Here is a 10,274-nt window from a genome sequence, read left to right as displayed (position 1 = left end):
GTTTAAATGAATTATGTTGTGAAAATTAAATCCTATTGAGAAATTTCTTGAAATTGAACAATATTATTCATTCATGTATAGATTGAAAAATGGATAACAAAGTGATGCAAAACTGACAGTTGAACATGGCAAGAGAAGAAAAATGGAAATAACTTGTGAAAGAAGATCTCTCTGAGATTGGCTAATCAGGATTCTAAAATCTTATTCTCATATAAGTTCTTCTTTATCTTGCACGTCTTATGATATTGTAATGATGAGTTTAAGAGGCGTATATGACTAGATAGATATGCATGCATGCTCCATGTTTACTTGACTATTCTTGATTCTTTTGCATTAGCATAATCACCTTTTATATATGTCTCCTAATTATAGATAAAAATATTTAAATCTTTTTGATTAAGTTATTTTTCTATATAATTCAACACGTCTCTTCACATTTCTCTCTCTCTCTCTCTCACACACACACACACGCACACACATCACTATAAACAATCAGCCCTCACTAATCTTTAGCAAGTTTCTAAACTTCCAACTCTACATCTTTCTCATCTTCCCCGTGTGTGTCTTTCTTTACAAAATCGAATGGTTGTTCAGATCAACTATCCCAAGTTCCTTATCAGAATCAATGGTATATGCTATCATGTGGCAAAAATACCAGAACCCATTTGGAGGACCTTCAACAGAGCCTTGTCAAGAGAACTCCATTATTTGTTTCTCAACTATGAGATCCACCTGGAGATGCAAAGGGAGAAGTTGCGTGAGCAAGGAAGAATCATCCGCCTGGCCATCCTGTTTGGGGAAAGTAAAAAGAAGATGGAGCCAAAGAGGGAAAATTCATAGATTAGGACTTCGTTAATTCTCGATTAGTCTTAATTCTTCTATACTATTAAATCTTAAGATCAAATATGAATCTTCTCCTTCCTTTTGTGTACTTGTCAAAACTCATCAGTTTATGCTTAAAATCATCTTTGTTTATCCAAGTTATCTGTTTAAGCATAATATTAACTGTAACTAATTATGTCTATTCACTTAATTCAAGTAATTTATGTAACATCCCCAAATCCAGAGTTTAAGATCTTTGCTCATTATTAGAGGTCTGGCCATCATTCATAATTAGTGCACTTGAGCCGTCCAATACATATCCTTGACCAATCCTTAATGATTTCTTTTGAATCATTTCAAGTTCATAAGTTTTCAGAACCCCATAGAGCACTTCCAGTGTGATTCTACTCAAATCCCTTCCTTCTCTGATTGCAGAGATCTTTTGTTCCAAATGATCAGGGAGAGTAAGCAAGAACTTCAAATTCACTTCTTCGACATCATAAAATTTATCATGAAGCTGCAAGTCATTTATCAGCTTATTAAACCTTTCAAACACATCAGTAATACCCTCCTTTGGTTTAGCCATAAAACCCTCATACTGAGAAATCAATATCCTTCTTTGATTTGACCTAACCTCCTCAGTTCCTTCACAAAGTATCTCAATCTTTTCCCAGATCTGTTTAGCAGTGTCACAGTTGACAATGTTATTATACATTACATTGTCAAGTGACTCAATTAGTATCAGTTGTAAAGCACTGTCTAGGGAAACTTTCTCTCTTTCAGGTTCAGTATACTCAGAGGGATCCTTGGGAGCATAATGAGCTGGAATAACCATATCTTCATCTGTGGTTTCCTCAACTCTAACCACATGAGTGAAGGGCCCATTCTTGAGGATACCAATATAAAGGTGATTGGCCATTCTTATAAACAACAACATTTTCTTTTTCCACAAAGTGTAGTTGGCCTTATCAAAGCGAGGAATCTTGATACTACTGATTTTCTGTGTATTCATTTTTCCAAGATGTAATCTGTTTACTTTCAGATTTTGCTCTGATACCACTTGTTAGGTATGAATACAACACAGAGGGGGGTGAATGTGTTTTGGCTTAAATGTTTGATTTTTGATCGACTTTGGCTTTAACAGTTGGTTGTTATCAATGATTTAGTAGAATAGATGTTAAACATAAATAATTGTGCAAATATGTAAAACAACGATCTTCAAAACTCACTTAATTTTATATTAAAAAATCAAGCAGTGTTTTGCTACAAAATCTCTAAGTCCTTGTTTTAAAACTTAGCTTCTTTCTTGAGAGAGAATTACCAGATTTTCTATCTAGATTGTTTTTTATATAACTAGAGGACCAGTGTTAACTTTATAACTCAGTTAACTGCTGGTTTACACAGTGGATAATAAACATGCTATTAGCTTTTCTAAACTGTCACTTGTCATTTCTATTTATAGAAAAGCAAATCTTCCATTTCTGGCTTAGCATATCCTTAGCATCCCGTGTTTACTTTAATCTTCCTCTATCAGTTAATCTTGCCATTGATCTTGCACATCTCTCAAACTGCTTTTTGTAGACTTGTCAATCCAGCTATGTGAATTGTTTGTTGATTTGCAACCTTGGATATTGAACTGTTCTGCAATTATGTACTTAGAGAAATTTCTTCACTTCGAGATCTCCAATTAAGCTGTAGAGAACTCGACATCTCGATAGGCATGTTGGCTTGTCGATATCTCTGAAACTTCATTGTTGACTTGACTTATCGACAACTCTGAGTTCTCTAGTGAATTTTGGTTTATCGATAACTCAGAGTTCTTTAATGGACTTTGGCTTATCGATAACTCAGATTTCTCAAATGAATGTATACTTGTCGATATCTCTGAGTTCTCAAATGGGTATCTGACTTATCGATATCTCCAATAGCATTTTCTGAGTTCTCGATAGACAATTCCTGAGTTCTCGATAGGTCTTTCTGAGTTCTCGATAGGTCTTTCTGAGTTCTCGATAGGTCTTTCTGAGTTCTCGAATGACCTCTATAACACTAATTATGTGAATTGTAGAGAGCTTGACTTAGAATGTTTTTCACCAAACAGAATTATTCAACTCCAAGCTTCTTCATAATTCTTTTGAGACATGACCTTCTTGATCTTCTTCCAGATAGAATTCTTAGGCTTGACACTGTTTAGGGAAAAATGCTCCAGTCTGCTCCATTTACATTTTACAGACATTAAGTGTTACAAGTATAAATTACAGATTAAGGTTACAGTACAACTAATCTTAGGGTTGTCAGAATGACTTAGTCTTGTGATGATACAGGCATGTCTTGCACAATAATCTCCCCCAATTTGTGAGAAGATTGCTTATCACAAATTCATGCCTATTAACAAGACTAACCCCAAGTTAAAGAATGAGAATAAAATAATACAAAAGCTGATACAACACTTGTACATTAAAAATTTGACAACTTACAATAATTAAGTAAAGACTGAGCTTTCTGATCCTTTCTCAATTATGTTCTTAATCTGTACAAGTATTTCCAATTCTTCTAGGATGGGGGTGTCAGTTAGAGCCTCTATTAGTTTCAGCAAATCTGGCTTAGGATAACTAGCTAACATCCCTATCCTGTATCTTGACAAAGAGCCAACTTTAACATTCAGAAATTTTCCATCCTTTGATATTCTGCTCTTGCCCGCTGCCTTCAACTCTTTTTAGATCTTCTGATATACTCATCAATGTCATGCTCATACTTTCTCCTCTTTTCAGCTAGCAAATCTCTGTGCTTATCTCTCATCTCCTCTCTGTTAACCACAAACACTGCCAATACTGTTCTCCATGCCTTAGTGGATGAATTTTTACCATTCATCAAGCTTATAACCCTTTTCAGTTCAAAAATTGAGAGAGAATCCATTAGTCTATTTCCAAGCTTTTCAAAGGACCCATCACTGTAGTAAATTCTAACTTCTTTGATGTTAACAACCCAAACTCTGACAATTCTTTCAGCTAGCTGTTGGAAGTAGTCTTCATCTGAATCCACAACATTTAGAGGTTAGAAATTATCTTGATCATATCTGTTCCAGATGGCCTTTTGACCAAATTCATGATCATTGAGAAATTCAGCTGTCAGTTGTCTTCTTCTTCTTTATCTTCTTTGTCTTCTGAATCTTCTCTTAACCTTGGCTTCTTTTGGACCTATTCCAACTGTTTTGAAGTGTGTTTTATGGGGTGGCTTGAATGAAGGTACATATTTGAGTCTTTTCAGAGAAGTATGGTTGTGAGTGATTTGAGTTTTGAGGAGAGAGTTTGCAGTGAGCTTGTAGAAATATTTAGGCTTAGAAGTTTGAGGTTGAGCAATTTTTGATGAGGTTGAATGTGAAGGTTTAGCAATTGGTATTTGGATATTTAGGGTTTGGAGGGGTTGTGAGGTATCATTCTTTTGTCTTTGTCTCCTTCCACCCCTCCTTTGAGTCTCAGACCCACTTTTCTTCTGCTTCTCTTTCTCACGATCACCTTTTCCACCAATTGCCTTACTAGATTGACTTGAGTTTAAGCCAGAAGGATTTTGACCATCTTTCTTCTGCTCATCATCACCCAAGTCATCTGTGTTGATTTGAGTTTTAGGCAAATTGGCTTCAGGGTTATCAATGTATCTCCTCAGAATCTTGATCATAGCTTCATCTTCACTAGTCTTCAATTTATTACTTTTCAGCTCAGACTCAAGCACCATTATCAGTCTTCTGTTGGCCATGACACAGTTTTTGGGTACTTGGAAGTGTTTCAGTTGCTTGGTTGTAGAGCAGATATAGTGCACCCCTTTGCTTGGATGTAGATAAGCTTCTGGGAATGCAACTTCTTGAGCCTTCTTCAACTCTGCTAGTAGCATTTTCTCTTCATTGTTGATTATCCTGACCTTGTTAATCAAAATATCCACCTCAGATGCTCTTCTGGAAATTAGATAATCTGCAGTACCTTGATGAAATTGATAGTCTTTTCCAAGGTCTTTCTGTAAGTGAAGAAGTTATTATTGAGAGAGTTCCTTAGTCTAGTGAGCAAATTGTCAAACTCTTGTGTCATTCCTGGACCTTGGGCAGCCATAAGGAGCCTCTCTTGTTCTAGACCTTGTACTTGACTTTTGAGTTTTGATTGTGATTGTGCTAGCCTTGCATCTATCTCCCCCTTAGTCTTGGTGACAGGCATGAGTAGGGGAGTAGGAATCTTAGGTCTTACAGCTTCAGGCAATGCTGGCCGTGGGATGTTGAGTTTTCCCATAATGGCTCCCAAAGCAACTGTATTCTGCATTTGTAAATGCTTATGGGACTCCACTAGGGCCTGGATATAATGCTGTTGACTCTCAACCAATGTGGTTAGAGCTCTGACTTATGAAGATAAATCTGAGTTGGAAACTTGAAGTGAAGAAATTTGATCTTGAAGTTCTTGTATTTGAGGAGTAGAGGTTTTGGCTGAGAAGGACCCAAAGTGTTCATCAACAGCTTTTCTGACACCCTCCATGAGAAGAAATGAAGGCTCATACCTTGTAGTATACATTTGATTGAGCTTGACCCTGGTATCATTTGAATTTGTGATATGAGCTTAAACTTGATCAAACAGGGCCTTGAAAGAACTCTTCATATTTGACACTTCCTTTTCAATGGAGGCCAGATCCATCCTTGACATTTGCTCAGTGAAAGACTGAAATCGATTCTTGATGTCCTTTTGAGAAGGCACAATGTCATCCATCTTTTCCTTGATCAGCTTCCTGATTTTATCTTCATGTCCAGTCAATTTTACTTCAAGGGCCTTTCCAAAGAGATGGAAAGCCTTGAGTTGAGCTTTGTGCACATCTATGATGGCATCATAAACTTCAGAAGGAGTGAGAGATTTAGCATTGCTTCCCATGATAGTTATGTACTCCCTCCTGAATCTAGCCAAAACTTCATCCATTTCTGCCACATGGTCATCAGACAACCAGGCATCTACATTTCCATCTTCTTCAGCTTCATCTACTATCTTCTCCTTCTGTTGTTCAACCTCTTCATTGAAGCATAGCAGTATAGCTTGATAGTCCTGGTTCCCCATGTCTGAAGTGAGCAATTGCTGAGAGAGATTGGCCAAGCCTGATATTTGATCTACCAACATGTCATCAACTGTAGAAGGCTGAGCTTCCATATCTTGTAGCCATTGAGCCATGACATGTGGTTGGCTGGATTGAGATGTGGATGGCTGCTGAGAAATGTCCAGATTACCACCTGTGACTGAAGTCACAGTTTGACTCACAGATAAATCTTTGGTTTTGACAGTTTGTTGTTCACCACATGTAGTAGGAACCTCCATTGGAATTGGAGAGGATTTGACTGGGTTACTGTCATGTACACCAACCTCAAACCTTTGTGCACCTTGCAGAGCACTGTCACATTAATGTGATGAACTTGCCTCTCCCATAACAGGGTCATTGGCAATTGTACTCCTAGTTTCTACTATCAAGGCAATTTCAGCTAGGGTTTTGAGGGGAGTTGTTCCTTCTAGAGGAACCTCCAATTGAATTGGAGAGGATTTAGATAGCTCTCCCTCAAGAGTACTACCCTCAAACCTATTCATCTGTGAAGATGATTGTGCACATGAAGGTGCAAGAGTGACCATGGGGTCTTTAGTAAAAACTGATGAAACCCCCATGTTTGTGATGGTGTCATCAAGGTCTACCCCAGCTAGTAGCCTCTCACCATCTAGATGTTGGTTCTGGGTGGTGAGCACAGTTTCATGAACCATGTCACTTGAGTGTTGGTGCACTTGAGAATCAGATTCAAGTGCTCTATATGATGAAGAAATTTGAGAGATTAGAGAAGTTTGTTCAGTTGTGAGTATTGGTAGCTCCCCCTGAATGGATGAGGGAGCTTCAAATGATGTGCCCTCACTGTGTGTGCCATCCTTATTTCTTCTACCATACACTCTAGGTGCAGGTTGTGCTGATTCAGTACATGATGCATTGGGGTGAATGCTCTTTTCAATAGATACACCATGTTGAGAGAAAACATCTAGTAACTATTTACTCCCCATTTGTTCAACTGTGCCCTTTTGGGAGGACACAGAGGTGTTTTGAGTGGTCAACTCAGGTAACTTATTCTTCTTTGGTTTCTTGACCAAGGGTGACTCTGGTTCAGTTTGAATTGTTTCACTCTCATTTACAACAGCAAGGGTTGGTCCCTTTCTCTTCTTTTTACTCACTTCAGTCTTTTGAGAGACTAAAGTGGTTGGTTTGATAACATCTAGTGGTTTAGAAGAAGGGGATGCAGCCTTGGAAGGTCCCTGTTGGTGTGCCTGTATTTGTGCTTCCACAGGCTCAGGAACCATAGCTGAACTAGCAAGTTTAGGAGCCCTCATGTCTGGCATAAGGTAAGGATAAGTCCTGAATCTCTCCAATATAAATGGAGTGATTCTAAGACTTACACTCACCTTATTCTTTGAAGTAAGTGAGCCAAATATTATTTTGGACACTTGCTTACAATTTCCAATTCTACTACTATCAATACCAGCTAACAAATGTATGTCATTTACTTTATGAGCTAAAGTAGACATAATAAACCTTGGCAAAAAGATTTCTTTACCTCTATTCTTCAAAGGCATAGTAAGCCTGGTAGCCAGTTCCTCCAGAATTAGAGCCTCAACATTCAGAAGCCTGTTGTGAGCTATTGAGAACACCAGCTTCTGCACCACACTTGAGATGTTGTCAAAGCCAGTTTTTCTGCAAGTGAAATCCCTCACTATAGAGTCAAACACAAAGGACCATTCCTTCCTAAGGTTTGTCCTATTCAGGCTTGCCAAGTTGATTGAGCCACTGTAGTTGATGAAGTCCATGAATTCACTCAGCTCATCTGCAGTTGGCATCTCTCCATAATTCTCAGTTGGCAATCCCAGGGCTGTATTCATATCAGCAGCTAAAAACTCAATTTTCTGGCCTCCAATTGTGCATGTGACCACCATAGAAGTGACATTCTCTAGAACAACTGTCCTAGTTATAGCTGATGTCCAAAATTCATGAAGAACGTCCAAATACAGCACATGACTTGCAGTTAAAGCACCTACAATATAGGATTCAGAAAGAAACTTTACAAACCCCTTGAAACTATCAGGGGCTTGGTTAGCATGAAGAAAAGCAATAAAATTAGGTCCCTTCTCTGGAATGATAGCTCTAACAATGTTTTGTGCCATTTTAGTGTTTAGAAGTAGTGGGTAAGAAAAAGTTTTGAGAAAGGAGCAAAAATGAGAGAGAAATCGCCTTTTGTCTGAAAGCTAGGTCACTTGAGATCTCGAGAAAGTGTAAGTACAGTGTATGTATCGAGAAGTCTGGGTATTTATAGAAAAAGTAAAATACTTATCGAGAAGTCAAATAAACGTTTGATATCAAACTTATCGAGAAGTCAAAGATGACTTATCGAGAACTCTAATAAATGCCCAGTTTGTCCGAAAATGGACTAAGATAATTCTAATTTATTTGAATTGAATCAAATTGAAATCAGAATAAATTTTCCAAAAGTATTTGTCTAAAATAATTCATTGAATTAAATTATTTTAGTTCCGAGTTATTGATAAGTCTCAAAATATCCTTGTCGAGAACCCTGTGAATTAACACTATTAGAGAACTCTGCATGGTCTTATCGATAAGTCATAATAGAGCTTATCGAGAAGTCGTTCGAGAAGTCTGTAAATAGACTGATCGAGGACTCACTTGAGAACTCTAAAATGACTTGTCGATAAGTCATTTTGACTTATCGAGAACTCAGTTCTCTATACCTTTGAGTACTGTTATTCTGCCTTGTATTAATTTTACATATTTAAGATGTAAATTAACAACTAAGCAGTTTACTTAGAATTTGAAATATTCCAAGTTAATTTTTGAGCTTTTAAGAAAAATAAATATACAGAGATTCTGAAATATTTATAATTCATATTTCAGTTAATTTCCAATTAAATCAAACTAGGTTGATTTATTAGAAATTAATCTGCTGCAACACATTAGCTGAGTTCTTGCCTTAGGATGAAGAGTTGAGCATTCCAATTTCACTCACAAGTCTAGTGAAGGTTGCTTCATCCAAAGGTTTAGTAAAAATGTCAGCTAATTATTTCTCTGTTTGAACAAAAATGAGCTCAATGGTACCAATTGCAGCATGTTTCCTGATAAAATGGTACCTAACATCAATGTGCTTTGTTCTAGAATGATTAACTGGATTAGCTATTATAGATATGACACTAGTATTGTCATACATAATAGGAATTTTGTGTAAAACTAGACCATAGTCCATTAGCTGATTTCTAATCCAAAGCACCTGAGCACAACAACTTCCAGCAGCTATATATTCAGCTTCAGCTGTGGAAGTTGACACAGATTGTTGTTTCTTACTATACCAGGATACAAGTCTTTGACCAAGAAATTGACAGCTTCCACTAGTACTTTTCCTATCAACCCTGCATCCAGCAAAATCTGTATATGTGTATCCAACAGCTTCAAAACCAGTTCCCTTAGGATACCATAATCCCAAGTTTGGAGTTCCCTTTAAGTATATGAAAATCCTTTTTACAGCCATCAAATGTGATTCCTTTGGATTGGCTTGAAATCTGGCACATAGACAAGTAGCAAACATGATGTCTGGTCTACTAGCAGTCAAATAAAGCAATGATCCTATCATCCCTCTATAGCTTGAAATATCCACACTCTTGCCTTTCTTGTCTTCATCCAACTTGGTTGCAGTAGACATTGGTGTAGATGCAGGTGAACTATCCACCATACCAAATTTCTTCAATAAGTCATTTACATATTTGGTTTGGCTGATGAAAATACCATCACTTCTTTGATTAACTTGAAGGCCAAGGAAGTAACTCAATTCTCCCATCATGCTCATTTCATACTCACTCTGCATTAACCTAGAGAATCTTTGACAAAGCTTTTCATTTGTAGATCCAAAGATGATATCATCCACATAGATTTGAACTAGGATCATATCTTCACCATGCTTCTTGTAGAAGAGAGTCTTATCAATAGTACCTCTGGTAAAACCATGTTTGAGTAGAAATTCTGACAGTGTGTCATACCAGGCTCTAGGTGCCTGTTTCAATCCATATAGAGCCTTGAGTAATTTGTAAACAAAGTTAGGGAATTCTGGATCTTCAAAGCCAGGTGGTTGTTGCACATAAACTTCTTCTTCTAGTTCACCATTAAGAAAAGCACTCTTGACATCCATTTGATACACCTTGAAATTTGAGTGAGCAGCAAATGCCAGAAAAATTCTTATTGCTTCTAGTCTTGCAACAGGAGCAAAAGTCTCATCATAGTCAATTCCCTCTTCTTGTGAGTAGCCTTTAGCAACCAGCCTTGCTTTGTTTCTAGTAACAATTCCATTTTCATCCATTTTGTTCCTGTACACCCACTTAGTTCCAATTATGCTTCTATTCTTTGGTGCA

Source organism: Apium graveolens, chromosome 8 (assembly GCF_009905375.1).
Source record: "Apium graveolens cultivar Ventura chromosome 8, ASM990537v1, whole genome shotgun sequence".
Classification (NCBI taxonomy): Eukaryota; Viridiplantae; Streptophyta; class Magnoliopsida; order Apiales; family Apiaceae; genus Apium; species Apium graveolens.
Note: the sequence above shows the minus strand (reverse complement) of the source record.